At 35.1% G+C, this 17,669-nt stretch overlaps 1 long non-coding RNA gene across 1 annotated transcript in view; it reads right to left on the bottom strand.

Annotated features, from left to right (window-relative positions):
- The window catches only part of LOC140330546 (uncharacterized), a 23,885-nt gene extending 22,811 nt beyond the window's left edge, over nt 1-1,074 (bottom strand). Inside the window, exon 1 of the long non-coding RNA XR_011920759.1 lies at nt 987-1,074. This is a non-coding gene — a long non-coding RNA (uncharacterized lncRNA). The remainder of the gene's footprint in view (nt 1-986) is intronic.
- Nucleotides 1,075-17,669: the final 16,595 nt, after the last annotated feature.

The raw sequence follows: 17,669 nt of genomic DNA, 5'->3' as shown, positions 1-17,669 counted from the left end.
ATTAGGATTGTTCGTCGTCCTTCGTCCCTGGATCCACCAGGACGGTCGTTTAGATGATGGACGACGAACGCTGTACACAGGCCAGATTCTCGTCCAATATCGGCCCTGAGCCGATTATCGGGCGAGAACCATTGAACGTGTGAGTATAGCTTTACTTAAAGAAAGCCTTTGACTCATTTTTGGACAGCCTGTGTCAACCATTTAATTAATAAACTGATGAACATGCAAAGAAAAATCTCCTACTTTGATTATTTGAGTCTCTGATTAGCACAACAGATATTTCTTGACAGATTTACAATTTTAATCTGTGTAAATGTGTGATTCACCTCTGGACCCTTGTGACTGGCTTATTCAGAGTTACTCAACCAAGGTACTATAGACCCCTTGGGTACCTCCAAAGTAGCCATCTTTTTGGCTATCTGTAAGGGTGACATTCTTCCCACTGGCTAGCAATGTAGGAGATATTCTCGTTACCACTGACCACCACACTAATGCACTGTGAGCTGTGAATATAGTAAATATAGCAGGGGATCCTAGAAGATCTGAACATTATTTCAAGAGTCCCCCATGGTAAAAAGTTTGAGAAACACTGGGCCTATTGGTGCAATAGATTTGATTTACTAAAGTAGTTTAGATTGCTCACTGGTGATTGGGCTGAACATTCAGAATTCAACAATATGCAACCATTTGTAAAGATATGTAAAAGAATATTTTTCATGATTGGATGTGTGGAGTCAGCAAACTTCTCCTCATTCACAAAGTTAAGTGAATTATCCCTTGAGTGAAAATTCACTTTCCTAAGTTGACAACCTAAATGAGTCAATCAACCCCACTGTTCAGAAGAATTGAGCCATAGTGATGTCACTATTCATTTGACATCATAATGTTTCCCTTATTTAACTTTTACTAAATGCCTGCCCTGGTGTTTTGGAAATACATCAATGTCCAAACCATCCATGTCAGAAATGTTCAGATCTATTTTTTACCTAAAATTTGAGCCTATCCTTTTCCCATTTTCAGGTTCTCCTGGGTCAGGACACATATTTGAGGCTTGTTTTATACCTCCCTCATTCACTGTGAAAAAAAGAAAACATAAAATAATATTAATGTATAAAAGAGACAAATTTAAATACAGAGAAACTTTGGATACAAAATCACACACAAACATACAATGTAACTAGTATCCAATAATAACAGCTTTTTACTAAGTATTTTTTTTACCAAATAAAATCCAATGTTCATTGTTTTCATTAATTTCAGACATAATCCAGCTAATAACTGCAAGAAATATAACTGATAATATAAAAATTGTAATGCAACTGTTCATCATCTTCCTAAGGTTAAACATTTGCCCATACTACCTATACCCATTTGGCCAAAATGTAATACTAAAATGAAGTAAAAGTAAGAACTGGCCTTGCCCTGTTTTTTTCAATTATGATGGTTTTATGCAATTATGGATAAGAGATTTTAGCTATAACCAATCAAACATCTCCTTTTTTTATACCCTGCCTATATGCATATGGTGCAGCTGTAAGGAGATAAAACTATGGTAGAATTTAGTTTCACAGATTGTGAGCTTTGGATCTGCTGGAAGAAAATTAAACTTGTTGTCAAACCTTAGTCTTCCACTGGCTAATTTGCAAGTTCTTCCAAGGTAATTGGAAAACAGAATGATGGCACATGGGAGCAGAGCAGGCTTGAAGCCTTCAACATGACTTTTCCGGAATGCAATAAAACCCTCATTACTGAAACCAAATGATGCATCTACCTACCACCTTTATATCCTCCTCATCAGCACAAATAATCACTTAAATGTTTCTGTTTCCACCTTAGATAGCAAATGTATATGAGAAAGTAACCATTTTACATCTGTAGACAAAAAAATACTTAAGTTTAAGAAAACACACATAAAAATAGTCTTACGTAGTTATTATTCTTTACAAACATGGCATAGTTATATTTGGGATGCAGCACATATTTGTGGGATCGGCAGAAAAAACTATATTATTTCAGGTGTAATATTGCTTATAATTATAGAATATTTAGAATATGACAAACCAAAAAAAAAAAATAAGTTTCATTTTTGGAATGGCTTCATTTTTATATTAGCTATCATATTGTCTCAGATATAACTAACCAAAATTTCTGCAATTATTTGACGATTTCCTCTCTTTCTATGATATAATTCAGTAAATTATATAAATGGAGTTACTTAAAAGTTCACATTTTATTTATATCATGGTAATTTTCTCAACATAAATATAATCATGAAATTGCTATTTTATTGAATGTTTCATTTGTTCAGGAATTGCTCATTTATCCTCATTTTACATATCAATTTGCCTGCTCTTCTCAATAGATACTAAAGCCAGTGGAATTATATTTGAAACTTATAGTTTGGCTATCTCCTCTATAAGTTCTCCCCTGAACAGAACTCCATCATGATGGTTAGAGTGGTGCTCGGTGGGGAATGTCATAGCTCCATTGCATGTTTGTGAAAGCCACAGTGTAACTCTCCATTCAAACAGCAATAGTTCATGAAACATGACATGTTTGGTAAAGGGAAAAATACTCAAAAATGAATGTCCTAAATATTTTTGAGCTCCTGATGGCCCCAAATATTACAGGGTTCAACCAGGGGTATTCAACTTCAACATAAGTCTTTGGGGACCACATTAAGCCCACATTTTGGTATTAGCAGTTATTTTCTAATTTCATTTACCCCCATCTGTTCAAAAATACTAAAAATGGAATGGATCTTAGCCTGTGAGGACTGAGGAGTTGAGGACCTCTGATTTGTATCCTAATTGAAAGGAATACAATTACAACTATTTCTTCTCAATAATGATGATATTCTCCATTCATTTTGCATTCATTTTGTTTTATTCACTCCAATCATCCTATTGAAGTTATTGTTCTAGGAGGGTTCCTTGTTGACAGCATTAGACAAGAACATGCATATACAATAAGCACTGCCTCTGCGGCTTAGAGGATCTATGTGATATGGAGTGCAGGAAAGGATACAGGGATAATACATGTTTCCCCATATAAGAGGGACAAAGGATTAACATCCTATACCAGATACACTTACACAAAGAGTTTCAGGTCAAGCCCACCGCATTATATTGGAGGCTGTTTTGAAATTGTATTGTAATTATTAGGATATTTTAGGTTTAAGTATTTGACTTCAGATATAAATTTAGTTAAACTATAGTTTAAGAAAGCAGGAGGTCTATTTTTCTATTTTAAATATAACAACTAGCTCAATTTGGAGATAAAACAACTTTTAATTTTACTGGAATAATATAATTAAGGATAAGCTAAAAAAAACCATCTGTGCCATAACTGAGCATTGATGTTTTATTGCTTTAATTGAGCACTGATCTTTTCACACTTCTAAAAACACATTGAACAATGTCTTTACGCTTCAAGTATAAAATTATTCTACTTGTAATATGCAACTGGACCACACTATGCTCACCTTTTCTGGGTGCTCCCATCTTCTTCATTTTTCTTTTCCTAATTGAAATTTTTGGTCATCTTGATTGGCTGGGCCAGGATGAGGTAACCCCTGCACAGGGGCATAGAGTTCATTCAGTCCCAGCAAATGCAGGGGATGCCATGATTGCTAATTGAAGAAGGGAAATAGCTTGTCCCTTTCTGCAATAATGTCCTTCTTTATCCAAAAAATAGAACTTAAGTTCCACTTCAAGTAACACATTTCCCTCTTTTATTTGGTGAATATGAATAAAAGAGCTAAATAATATTAAATAATAAATTTATTTGGCAAATGAATAAAAGGGCTTTGCATAGTGAATAATCACTTAACATTGAACAGCTTAGTGAATGTGATGAAAATACTCTTTGCAAAGAATGCACAATCATGATATTTGCTTGCATATCATTAGATGTTTGATGTCAATGAAGTGAAAATTCAACCAAAACTCCTTTTATTAAATCAACTCTTAAATAATTGGCCTATATCAACTTTTCTATGATAGCAATCTTATACACTGTATCTGTTTCAGTAGACAAAGTGGGATCTCCTTTAGAAACCAACATATTCAATTCATAATCTTCCCTAATTTTCACCTCCCTACTGGAGAACTGATTGGCAATTTTTTTCTGTCCACTTCCAAAAATGACACTTATATGAACATATGATAAAAACGGTATGCACATAGGTAAACTGTATTAGTAATGTTGACATATTATAAGTGGCATAATATAAGTGAAGATGATTAGAAATGATTGATGATAATAACTACAGATGTTGATGATTAAGTATGATGATGACTGATGAGGATGAAAGCTGGAAAATAATGATGTCTTAATGACAATTATGCTGGTAGCAGTGGGTACAGATTACCTTTAATAAAGATTATTATGTCTGATAGGAAAAGATAATTAGGCATATTTCATCAAATAGGAACCTATAGAATTCAATATCAGTTGTCTGTTTTATCTCATTGGGTTGTTTTGGTTCCTGCACCAAACAGATGTTTTACGTCTTCTTAATAAATAGGATTAGAAGTGACTTAACATTGAAAATAGAACACATATTGTAGAAAGTATTACCAATAACAAACAAGCAGACATTGCTGTTTTGTTTTTTTTCTGTTGGAAAACAATCTGACCATTTGCTGCTTATACTATGGGCCTGATTTATTAAAACTCTCCAAGGATGGAGAGAATACATTTTCATCAGTAAAGCTGGGTGATCCAGCAAACCTTGAATAGATCTGGTCCAAGATTCAAAACATTTGCTAGATAAATGAATACACTTTCATCAGTAAATCTGGGTGATTCAGCAAACCTGGAAATGGATGGATTTGTTCAAAGGTATTTACTATTTGCTAGCAAATGTTTTGAATCTTGGACTATATCCATTCCAGGTTTGATGGGCCACCCAGCTTCACTGATGAAAGTGTATTCTCCCCAGCCTTGGAGAGCTTTAATAAATCAGACTATGTTGGAACTTTTTACATGAACTCGGGAAAAGTAATAAATAAAACCCAATGTATTTTTTTAATTTAAAGAATAACTTTTTAGACCTAATGGTATATGAGAATGTTGTTCTTGCATCTCCAATATATTGCATGGTAACATTTTTAATGCCAACAGAAGGTAACAGGCCACAAGATTATAATTAGTAGCTCTCTGCTGCCAGGAACTTATAATTGTATTTATCTAGGGAATCACATCCGGGCTTTACTAGCAGCTTTTGGCAAGATAGGTGTACGATCAATGTTATTAATGATTCTGCAAGCAAGTATGCCAGCTTTATCTCAGATGTTCAGATTAACACATGATGACTTCTGGGACTGACCCTAAGTACAAATAAAAACAGATATAACAAGCAGCAAACATGTAACAGAGATAGAAGGTATGACCCTTTGCTATGGAGTACTTCATCATCCACTATGACACAAAAAATAGATGAATTATCCCTCCATACTCCTGGGACTTACACTTTGCTCCTGAATATCAATCCCATGCAAGTAGTAAATGTATTTTAAATAGCAACATTTTCCCTCGGTGTATTACCCTTCTTAGTATACAATACACAAATGACTATGTCCTGAATCTATTTCTTTTAAATTTGAAATAGAAAAGCATGTAATGCTAGTGCTGTAATTTCCATCAAACCCAGTACAATTTCTTTTTGATGTCTATAATGTCAATGCAATAAGGCTGTTTTACCAAAATTTGTCCCAGATGTGTGCAATAAATTTTGGGCATTCAGGTATTCAATCACGTGCAGAGCACACAATTGGATCACATGATTGTATAATGTGATTTGATAATCAAAGTGGACCATCACACATTTAAGTGAGTGAACATTCTCAAATCCCTGGGCTTGCCATAGATAAATTAACTTTTATTTGATTGCCTTTCAATTCAACCAACTTATTTAATAAATAAAAAGAAAAAATCAGTCTTTTGTACTACTGCCCCTCAAACCACAGTAAATGCACTGTTGATACTTTATTATCAATTTTTGAAAATACAATTCAAACACTATATTTTTCACTGGACCAATCTCAGTTTATGAAGACCAGTGTATGTGGTCATGAAAACTCATTAATTTTTTCAAACCTGAAAGATTCTTTTGAGGTTATTTTTGGTTGAATGCTGTTTTGATTCTACACTCAATGGCAATCCCTTTGAATTAATGAAAAAATAAAGAATTGATTTATGATTGATTTTATGAAACTAAAAATACTGCTTGATTGAACAGGAAAAGCAACCCTGTGTATGGCCAGCCTTAGTAAAGCCTTTCTGTTTTAAGTTGGAAGGAGAGCCCTACTACAGACACTGCTCGGCATATTTTTGTCACTGTTGGCTTGCTAGAACTAAAAAGAGATCTGGAGGAGGTAACTGGACCGTGGGTGCACAACTTCATATAGCCTTTATAGAGGAAAGTCCCACTACAAAGAGTTAAAAAACAAAAATGTGGCAAAGTACATTATTAACCCAGTATCTACATTTCTAGTCTTAAAAACAGATCCTTGGCAAAAATGGTAATGATTACGTTTATGAAACTGGTGACACTATTGAGCAGTTGTGGGACATGCAGGAAATCCCTGCAAAGGTGCCGATTCAGATTTTTTTATTTGTGCTCTGTACTTTCAATAATTTATAGGAAGGTAAAGTAGACCCAAATAACTTTTTCTGCTAATGTAATAGGGATTTGTTCTAGAAGATATTGTATCAGTAGAGTTCATTATAAATAAAGATGTAGAATTAGTGCTCTCACTCCACCAAATAATTGTTGCTCAATCAATAAATACCAGGGAGGGTCTATTTGATCCCTTTTGCCTCCCCTACATTGTGCCTTGGCAGAGCAAGTACAGATTGTATAGAGATATTTTGGTGACTCCTGGTTTCCCAGACATAAATTAGATGCCAGAAACCACCTAGAGAGGATCGGAGAAGTAGGGGGAACCCCGAATGTATATGCCCATATCACTTATACACAAAAGCATTGAGCATGTTGTTAACATTTAAAGCAAGCTTACCATTTCTATTGAAACCTATTCATGATTTTATGAATCATGTCCCAGAGTTGGAGATGATTTTAGGAATCAAAGGGAACCTCCAGTGCTAGATGGAAGTCTTAGCTAATTATTGTTAAATCTACCTATTTAAAGTGCATTATAGCCAAATCTTATTTTATTTTTTATCATTTTGAATGTGGAAGGATTAGTTCCCTTGTCAGCTAATTACTGAGCCACACACTGTGCCGACCCTTTCTAACATTCTGGTGACTGTTCTTACCAAGACACACAGGGATGGGAAATTTTGAATTTGATAGTTGTTCTAAAAAAGAAGAAAGGGGAAAATGTCCAATGGGAACATAGGGGTTCCAATAAAACCCGTCTATAAGGGGAATAGCATTGAGAAGGATTTTTTCCTACCTTCTGTTGCATCTCAGTGGACCTGATTTATAAAGGATTTCCAAGGCCGGGTGATCCAGCAAACCTGGGATAGATCTGATCCAGGATTCAAAGCATTTGAACATTTGCTAGCAATTAAAATGCTTTGAATAAAACTATTCCAGGTTTGCAGGATCACCCAGCTTCACTAATGAAAAACTGATGAAAGTGGATCCTCTATACCCTTGGAGATTGTTAATAAATAAGGCCCAGTGAAGACTCAAGTGAAGAAAAAACTTTCCACTGAAACAGCTACAGCAAACAATAAAATGACTAGGGTTTTTTTCCTACTAAAAATCATTTCAGCTTTACATAAACATATAATAACTACTGAGATTCACTATATATAAATGTATTTTAATGTTGTTTTTTTTTTCAAAATGCAGCATATGTAAGATTACATTTTGAGAACATAAAAACAAACTACTTAAGAAGGCAATAAAAAGAAACACCTTACTGTTACTAATGCATATTTATTTATTTCATTTGATTTTGTATGGATTTCACATCTTTCCTTTGTGTGCATTGTACCTCTTCCTTTTGTATATACTTGTAGGTGGTGTTCTACCTTTCATCATTTTCCTCTGTGTCTCTCTCCATTTAATTCTTAGTCTGCATCCCTAAACAGCTGGGTATAAAAGCATCATGCTGCGTCTAAGAGACAGGATTTGTTGCTTTACCAGAACACAAATGTAGCACTTGTTTTCCTTTTTTATTTTCTATACTTTTTTTATAAATACTGGAATATTATTAAAAGGCCTATAGAAAAATCATCTATCAAAATATATTTGCAAGATACTTAAAATGTTTTTATTTTTGTGAGAACAAGACATAATGTTCCTTTGCATATGCTATTTAACTTTGTGCTTTTCTGAAATATCTTTGCTGCTATATTACATGTACAATTAAATTTGCTGGCTGAAGGTTAGTGAATTTTGATTAACATGTAATAAATAGAAAAAAAGATATGGCAATATTTCATTTCATAGCTAATATGCAATATGACTACACTGACCGGTTTACTTAACTAACCATTTTAGATTTAATGCAGTGTAATTAATTTTTTGATACACAGTGTTCTAGTTTAACTTTCACTGTCTAATGTTGAATCGTTTGATCCAACTAACATTTAAAAGAGTCATATCACTTGCTTGTATCAGGAGATATATACACAGTATATGACTTTTTTTATTTTGCATATCAGTGACATTTTTTTTAAAAATTAATTTTTTCACGGTGGCTCAGGGGTTAGCACTCCGGCCTTTGCAGCGCTAGGTCCTAGGTTTGAATCCCAGCCAGGATATTATCTGTGTGGAGTTTGCAGGTTCTCCCCGTGTCTGCGTGGGTTTCCTCCGGGTACTCCGGTTTCCTCCCACATCTCAAAAATGTGCAGTTAAGTTAATTGGCTTTCCCCTAAATTGACCTTAGACTACATTAATGACATATGACTATGGTAGAGACATTAGATTGTGAGCTCCTTTGAGGGACAGTTAGTGACACGACTATGGACTTTGTACAGCGCTGCGTAATATGATGGCGCTATATAAATTTTGTGTAATAATAATAATATATTTGGTCCCCTAAGATTAAAAATAGGCAATAGGAGAAAAATCAGTTTTAATAACTTCCTATCAGGAGTGACGAGTTTGATAAGATTGTATCCTTTTTACCCTAGAGGAACCCTTTAAATAAATTTGTTTTTTTGGGGAACCCCTGATAAGATGACTTGTTTGCGGGTCAGTGAGAAGAATGCTGTATTATGGTATAAATCAAAAAAGTTTGCTGTGGGTAAAAGCTATGTGCAGTGTCTTCCCTGGTTCCCTGGCATGAGGAAGCAGTAACCAAGGTACAACTTCACTTGCAGTCTGAACTAACCCTATGTGCAATATTCTATGTTTATCTGACCTTGTAATTTGAGATGATTTGGTTGATTTATCCTATGTGTCTAAATAGTCTTTAAATCATTGTGCAATCCTGGCAACCCATTGGTGAATAACACTGAATTTATTACATTTATATTATTGTCTTTGGTGTATGACCACTTATTCTCTAATACTTAATTCTCCAACCATCTTCACAGTTTCCACCTTTAAAGTGTATCCAGAACAAAGCCAACCCAAAGAATATACTAACTGATTTTTTTTCTTTATTTGCAACTGATAAACCTCCTTTCCCTTCTAGTGTAACATACTTTCCAATCTAGAGTAATACCAGCCAGGAGAGGAAGATTCATCCATTGACCTCATTAATGGACAGCACTCTGGCCTTTGCAGCGCTAGGTTAAAGGTTCCCATCTCGGCCAGGACTTCATCTGCAAGGAGTTTGTATGTTCTCTATTTGTAACCACTGCATAATATGTCGGCACTTTATAAATATTGGCTAATAATAATAATAATTACACCTAATGGGGCAGCATGCAAAAGCCAACATACATGCAACTTTGCCTTGACAAAATGCAGTAAAGGGCAACGGGTAAGTGGGAACATCAGAAATTGCACTCTATGCAATGTCGGATGTCTTGCACATCACACACTGTGTACAATGCACTGAAAAGGACTGAAGTGCACATAGTGGGAATGAGGCCCTAATGAAATATTTAACAGACCTAAATCAACAATTAAGAGAAGGCCATTGTTGGGTTTTATATACACTTTAATGTTCTAGATAGGAATCTTCTATACATACATATTGGTTTGGTGACGTGGAGACAAAATATTTTATTGGAGTACGTTGGAATTTTGCCTCATTCTAAATATTAATATTATATTGCTGTCAATGCAAATTACTGTAAAAAGTGGATTGCATTACTCTGTCTACTCTTAGTCTAGACATGCTATGTGCCAGCTATATCTCAAAGTTACAACTGCTTCCATAAAATGTTTATCTTACCATAAATTTTGGTTTATATGCTAACATAGGGTGACCATTGCCACCAAAGTACTTAGATAAAAGGTAAAAAAATCAGAAGCTTAATCATTATGTAAATAAGTACATACCATTTCCCTAGCTTGAGATAAGATAATAAAATGCATATTGCATTATTCTAATTAGAGTTTAGAATGGCCTTTCTCAACTTTTTTACCCCTGGAACCCTAAAAAATGTTTAGGCCTCAAATAACCCCGCTACAAATTATTTTACCTGGAGTCTAAATTGATGTTCAACAAACTCAGTAACAGAAGTAACAGAATGAGGAGTGCAGCCTACACAGATGTATTTGGCACTCTGGATGGGCTTATTTCTAACATCTGCTTTAAACAACAAAAAGTATTTTCAGATATGAATTTGAAATGAATAATAATAATAGATTGACTTAGAAATAACAGAAAAGACAGATAGTGAAACTTGTGGTTTTCTCCTGACATAAGTTTTTGATGTAGGCGTGACCCCCATTTTTTGGTGGTCAATAGAGGATTGCCCACTTGCACAAATGCAATTTTCAGCCTAACTATGTAACTAAATGGCCAAGGTAGGTGGCAGATCCATTGTGTACTGTTCACTGGTCAAGGAACCTTTACCAACCTCAATAGGAACCCTAGCCCCAATTCGTATGATAGGATTAAAATTACAGCCAAACTGAGCTGAAAACGGGTAATAAATTATTTGTTCGATCATATGGACGAATTTCATTTCAAAATCTTTCAAGGTTTGCTTTCTTTACAGCTACAAACAGTAAATGTGGACAGGCACTAGGCGAAAAAAAATGAACATTTGCCCTACTTGTGATTCCATAACAACGTATGTGCTTATGGAGCATTTCCTATTATAGAGTGTGACCTTAAGACATCTTTTGAAAATTGAACATGATGGCGTTTTTTAGGTTTTTGATTCTTTCTAATTCCCTGAGATAACAGCAGTCAGCTAGGAAGAGTAGGTGCCATTGTTATGAAGGTATTTTTGAACTGGTCATGTAATGCTATGGGTTCTTTTCATCTTTCTTCAGTGGTGGTTGGGTCAGGAATCCCGTAAATGCTGTGACGTGATTCCACACTCTGTTGCATTGTCCACTGGCTTTAGGGCAGCCTAATGACTTTTGGATCTTTTGATTGGCTGTCGCTTTCCAAATGTTATAAAGTGAATGTGATTGGCTAAATGACGACTCCCTGTCTATGAGCTCATACATAGTAAAATCTGCTCCTACCTCCATACCTCCTCTCTATATAACAACGGAAAATACAATATATGTTCACTTAATTAATTTAATGAAATATATCAAGAAAATAGCTTATTTTTGGAGAGACTTCATTAGCTTTCAACAAGACTGTAAACTGGGTTATAAACTGGCCAATTAATATTAAATTAAGAATGATAGAAGTAAGTATAAAATGGTGTAAATACCTGTCATAGAGAGTTTTTTTTCTTGTTTAGCATGTATTTTGAGATTTGGAAAATGGTGGTATGGGAACAAGTAATGGGACTAGCAGTACTTGTTATCAGGCACTGAATGATGATTATAATGGTAGAGTAACAATAAGGGGCATGTTCATAACACAATAAATGTTACTTCCACAAACCATTTACTGATAGTGAAATAATAACTGGCATTTAAAACACATTCACCCTAAAGTTTTACCTTCAGTGACTGGTGAATGGCAGGTTGACTGTTTTGTGTCCCTTAGTGAGGGTATATATAGACAAATACATGTGGAGATTTTCCTATTACCGAAACTCGCACTGGTTATATTGCAACTCAAATGAAAGAAGATTGGGACATGTAAAGCTACTACCTATGTGTCTTGGATCAAACATTAATCTAATACCTACTCACCATTGGCCTTAGTGACCATTGTCTCAAGTGCAGAAAGTAAGGAAAGAAAAGTAAGGGATACGCAGTGGAAATAATTGTGACACCCATTGAAAAAAATATCTCTTTTTTTTTACTTCCTGCTAGGCAGACAGAGTAGAGAAATCACCCTGCTGGGACAGAGAAAGCAAAAAGGGGGCTTAACTATTTCCCACTCTATCTATATTTGAAAAAGTTTTGGCACTTTATTATGATTTTATTGTCCTATTTTCTGTCTCTGAAGTACATGTCTAATATATTACTTTACAAAATTCCATGGGGAGGGAGGGCAATGACACCAGCACAGATGCATTCCAGAGAGGAGAACAAGGCTGTTCATCTCATACCATAGTATTGGCTGTCACAGCTGTGTTCAGGTGGAGAGGAACTCATCCACCTGGAATCCCAAACAATAATAAACTCAGTGGGACAAACCTTGCTGCCCCACACTTAAAACTAACATTTTTTTTCTTTTCTGATTTTTTTTTCTGAATTAAGATTTTATCTGTATTTATTCTTAAATTATTATTAAATAAAATTAAGTTTTCACATTTCAGATTTTTTATTAATTTTGAGGAAATGTATAAAAAAAATACCTAGAATATATATGAAGCATGCCTGCAATTAGCTAATAATCTACATAGAAAAACCAGCATCTAAATTTTAAATAATTATAAAATGATTAGCATTCTGTTCTGCCTTGGGACAAATTTAGAAGTGAAATATATATGTACTGTGTAAAATGAAATGACAGCCCAGACATTTGTAAAGTGCACATTAGTCATGTTTTCCCTCTAAATTCGACAGCCGGCTAGGGATTCTCTAATTCCCTACAGAGAACTAGTAATTGACATCATAAGCTTGTTAGACATAGCATGTTATTTTGGGTTTTTGTACCTTGTGTGACTTCTGCTTCCTAAATGGAACTTTTCCACTTGACAAAATCATATAAAACATATGTGACATGAAGTAAATCAGGTGTGGTGGGTTACTAGAAAGTAAACAGTCATAGATGTCCACTAAATTTTTTTGATCATCTGATCTCGGAATACTCATTAAAAAATTAAATGATCTAAAATTTGCAAATGTTTCATGCTTTGTTATTGAAAATTCATTTAATGGTGTGTTTCAAGGGATGCTGGTTTCCAAAGAGCATTCAGGACCCTAGTAATACAGAGGTTGTTCTACCTGCAATGCTAATGTTCATAAGGTGGTGGTTATCAATGTAAAAACAGGAGATTATAGTCTGGCCAGCAGTCCCGTTCTGTGTGCCATCCCAGTCTTTTGTACCCTCTGTATTCGCTCCGGAAGAGTTGCACATAGCAGCAAATGAGATCAAGTAAATAGTTGGCCGACATCAGCTTAGCAGCTTGCAGCACCCAGTTTCCCTTTAGTTTTTTGGACTGAACCTAAGATGTGTTTATCTCAGCATCCCCTGCATATACTCTGAGGCTTTGTAAAGTTGGAGGGGATTAGAGGGTATGGGCTGCAGCCAATGAGCAGATTACTTACTGAATACAGTCCTGCCCTGCCATTGGCTGCTGGTCTCACGTAGTTCCCAAGTCCAAGTTACTAGCTGCCCATTGTAGCAGCTTGTCTGACTTGCTAGTGGTTTGATTTTCTGATGGATTACCTGTTGCTGATTTTGTCTTCTGAACTTGTAAATGTTTCCTGCCTGGACTGACCTTTGTCTTTAACCCTGTTTTGTCTCTACCCATTGTATCCTTTTTTTGGTTGCTTGACTATGTGTAAATGACCTCTGGCTCTGTATCCTGGACTTGTTCACTGGTGGACTCTCCTGTACTACATCATATGTGGGTCTCCTGTACTGTCTGAACTTCCATTGTGGAACACCTACTTGTTCTTAGATACCATCGTTTGCACACAGACATTGTGTCATACAATGTCATAGATTGCCACTGGCTTACTGTTATATGTGGCGGTTGAAACTTAGTTCCACCCCCTTTAAACACCAATGTGAATGCATTTTTATGTTTTGCAAAGTTTGTGTACACTACAGTATATAAAGAGTTAATCTATTATCTTGTTCAGAGCCATATTAAGTAACTGATTCCCTAAACACAACCCAAAAATGGTGCCCTCTGGATTTTCATTGCATATCTGACAAAGCATTAGAAGGTATTTGTATAAAACCTTTACCAAACATTGACTGTAGATGAATCTTCCTTGTGCTTATGTTTTAAATTACTGTAAATAAATCACTGGCTATGGAAATTCAAAAATTAAAACCCAATTGTAATAACTTTCTAAAAGATTAAAAGGTAACATAACATCTGTTATTATCTCAAACTGAACGTGATCATGCCTATTTAATAATGGCAGATAAGGACTATTACAAGCAAATAACTAAGGGCATGTCAGCTACGGGAAAAAAATATTTGTTTCACCCCTTCCATTGATGCCCTAAGCACATGCATGCTTAAGTATAACTAAAGGCTTCTGTATGACAGTCTATACAAGTCCCTAATCTAGTTACTATGTGATGCAAAAGCCTCTGTAAATTTCCCCATATGACCACAATCCATCACCATTTGTTTCCCAAGTAGACAGGACTAGGTGTGGCCAGTAGAAAATTAGTTTTCCATTTTACAAGCTTGCACTTCTATATATTTTACATGTAATCAATACAAGATTTTGAAGATTAGTCAATAAACAGGGTGTTCTCGTGACTCATAGAATTCACCCCCCCCCCTTTTAATAGCTGTTTACATGACATATCTGCCATTCAATGATTGCAAGGTTTTTCCACCAACTCATAAAATGAGTTCCACCCCTGCATTAAATTTCACAAGCAGTAACACATCACCATTATGCACCACAAAAATTGGGATGCAGAGACCTCCTGTGCAGTAAACAAAAATGGCTGGCCCATGTACAGTACATATACAATTGTAACCATTACATACAAAATCAACATGTTGCACTTTTACTTTTGTTTCACTTTTTTTTTCACTTGCTATGTATTGCAGACAGGGTTTAAACACATTGCGTTGGCAGCACTTTATAGAGCCAACCACTGCTCTTGCACGCAAGGTAGCAGCCCACATGTTCAGTGGTTTGACATACTTTCTATCTGCACACTACTCCAGTCAATGCTGCTCAGAAAACCATGGCAAGGTTGATTGGGGCAGTGTGCCAAAAGCATTTAGAATTGTCGGGCTGTGTACACAGTGATAGCTTGGGTTTTACACCCCCATGTACTACCAGCACAGGGTATTTAGGCCCTTTTTGCAAAGTTAAATCTAAAAGAGCAACCTATTTGTTACTGTATATGCAGCCTGACTGTGTTACAGTAATAAATGCATAAACTTCAGTTGGGCTTTTAAAAAATAATAGGATTATAAACACTTAAACTATACTTTCCACTTAAATCCAGAAGAGCAATATGCTCATGAATATCTAAGCAGCACCAAGTATCCTTTAGTCCTTACTTGCACCTAATTTAGGAACATCAATTCTCAAAACAGTGCCATTTATCAGAAGTAACTTCCCAATCTAATTAATACTTTGTATCTTTCAAAATATCTGCATCAAAGCTTTTAGTGTGTTTCATTTTCGTAATTCAGTTGTTCAATTTCCTAAAGCCATATACTCTTTTAGGGAATTATTATTGGGTAATTCTTCTACTCTTAGTACAAAGTTATATTCATTAAATAAGTTATTATGTTCCACACTGCTTAGTGTCAATTTTTTTTTATTTAAGTAACATGTCTTCGAGGTTGGATTTTCCAATATAAATCGAGCTATAAAACACTAGTGTCATGTTATCTAGGCTCTACATGAAAATATTGGTAAGAATTAGCCTAATTAAACTGACTACCGAATAGAATACTTATTCTTTTCAGACATTACATCGCACATATATGGCTTAAAATAGTTTCTAATGTTTATGACAAAAGAGGCTTATTGGAGCATTTCAAAGCTTTTATTAGAATTGTAAGAGGTTTACAATTGGAGCTATGGACATATAAATTAGATAGACATTTATTCACATTCAGACTTAAGGTCAAAAAGTAAAACTTTGTCATGGTATAAAAATATCCACTGTGCTTATGTAGTACATTAAAAAATCTACCCTTTGTCTTAAATTTCTCCTGATAAAACTTGCAGTGCGCCTCCATATGGGAGGCTGCCTATGCATCTCGTGTTTATAGCCTAAGGCTTATTTTATACTTGTATTTAAAAACCACATGGTTAGCTGCTTTCAGACTCATAATAAACTGCTGTTTTGTACCCAGGAGCAGCAAACTGTTCCACATTTGCATGTGTTGCCCTTACTGTTGTAGCAAGATGAGTATAAGCAGGAAGAAAAGAATGAGACTTGTCGCTTTCAGGAACTGTGTTGGGATCAACTGAAACCACAAGCAAATGCATCCAAAACATAATCCCCAACTGCTCCAATTTAGTTGAATGGGTGTGGTTAGGAAATTTGTTGAGCCTACAGTAGAACGCCGAAGTCAAGTCTGAAAAACCCTTAGATATATCATTGGAGTGTGAATTGTAAGCAAATACTGCCTCTGAATGCTAGTCTACAATTTCAGCTAACAACAATTTGGGGGTAAAACCTCAGCAGCACAACACCAAAAATAAAAATGGATTGTTTAATTATAAAAAGGGAAAGCTAGAAGCCCAGCTAGCATTTTTGCATCTGTATCTTTGTTGCACATTTACTTTACTTCCTGTCTGGAAACACAGTTGTCACTAAAACTGGGATACATTTTTTATAGAAGCCTTGAGTAGCACTAAAAAAAGTCCTATATCCAACCTTATGCAAGTCCACTTGTACCAACAGCTAAATTGAGGGGTAAGAATCAAAATAAATTAAACTCCTGAATCAAACCTCATATTTTAAGAGATTAAAATTTACACAACTCAAGTACATGAAAAACATAGATATGTATGAACAGGAAGCAACACTAACAATGCTTTTGGTGAAGACTTCAACGCATTACAGTTCACCCAAAGCATTCCCAGGTTTTCTCCTATAGCACAGTTTTCTGATGTCCTTCTGATCTTTAAAAAATAATTATATTAAAAATAATATAATTTAAAAATGTATAATAAACTTAAAAATATAATTTATTGGTTATATATATATAACATTTTTATTATAAGTAATTGTGATTTTCATTTGATGACTACTTTTGCCTTTAAATTATTTAAATTTAATGAAGCCACACTTATGTCCTAATATGACTTCTTAGTCTGAGAGTCACTGGAGGTCTCCTAGAGTTCCCAATGTACTCCAAAAGGCCTCGCCAGTCATGCCCTCTCTCTCATCTCTATTTAGTACAAATGTACATTGGGATGGCTGTGGGAATGGCTTCTGCCACTGGAGTGGTAGGCTGAAAGTCACATTTCCACTAAGAGAAGGAGGTTTTTCAATCCGTGTAAAAATAAGTTTGACGATATAACAATAGAAAGT

Source organism: Pyxicephalus adspersus, chromosome 5 (genome assembly GCF_032062135.1).
Source record: "Pyxicephalus adspersus chromosome 5, UCB_Pads_2.0, whole genome shotgun sequence".
NCBI classification, from domain to species: Eukaryota; Metazoa; Chordata; class Amphibia; order Anura; family Pyxicephalidae; genus Pyxicephalus; species Pyxicephalus adspersus.
The sequence above is the reverse complement of the archived record's forward strand: the minus strand, read 5'-3'. Positions and strand labels throughout refer to the sequence as shown.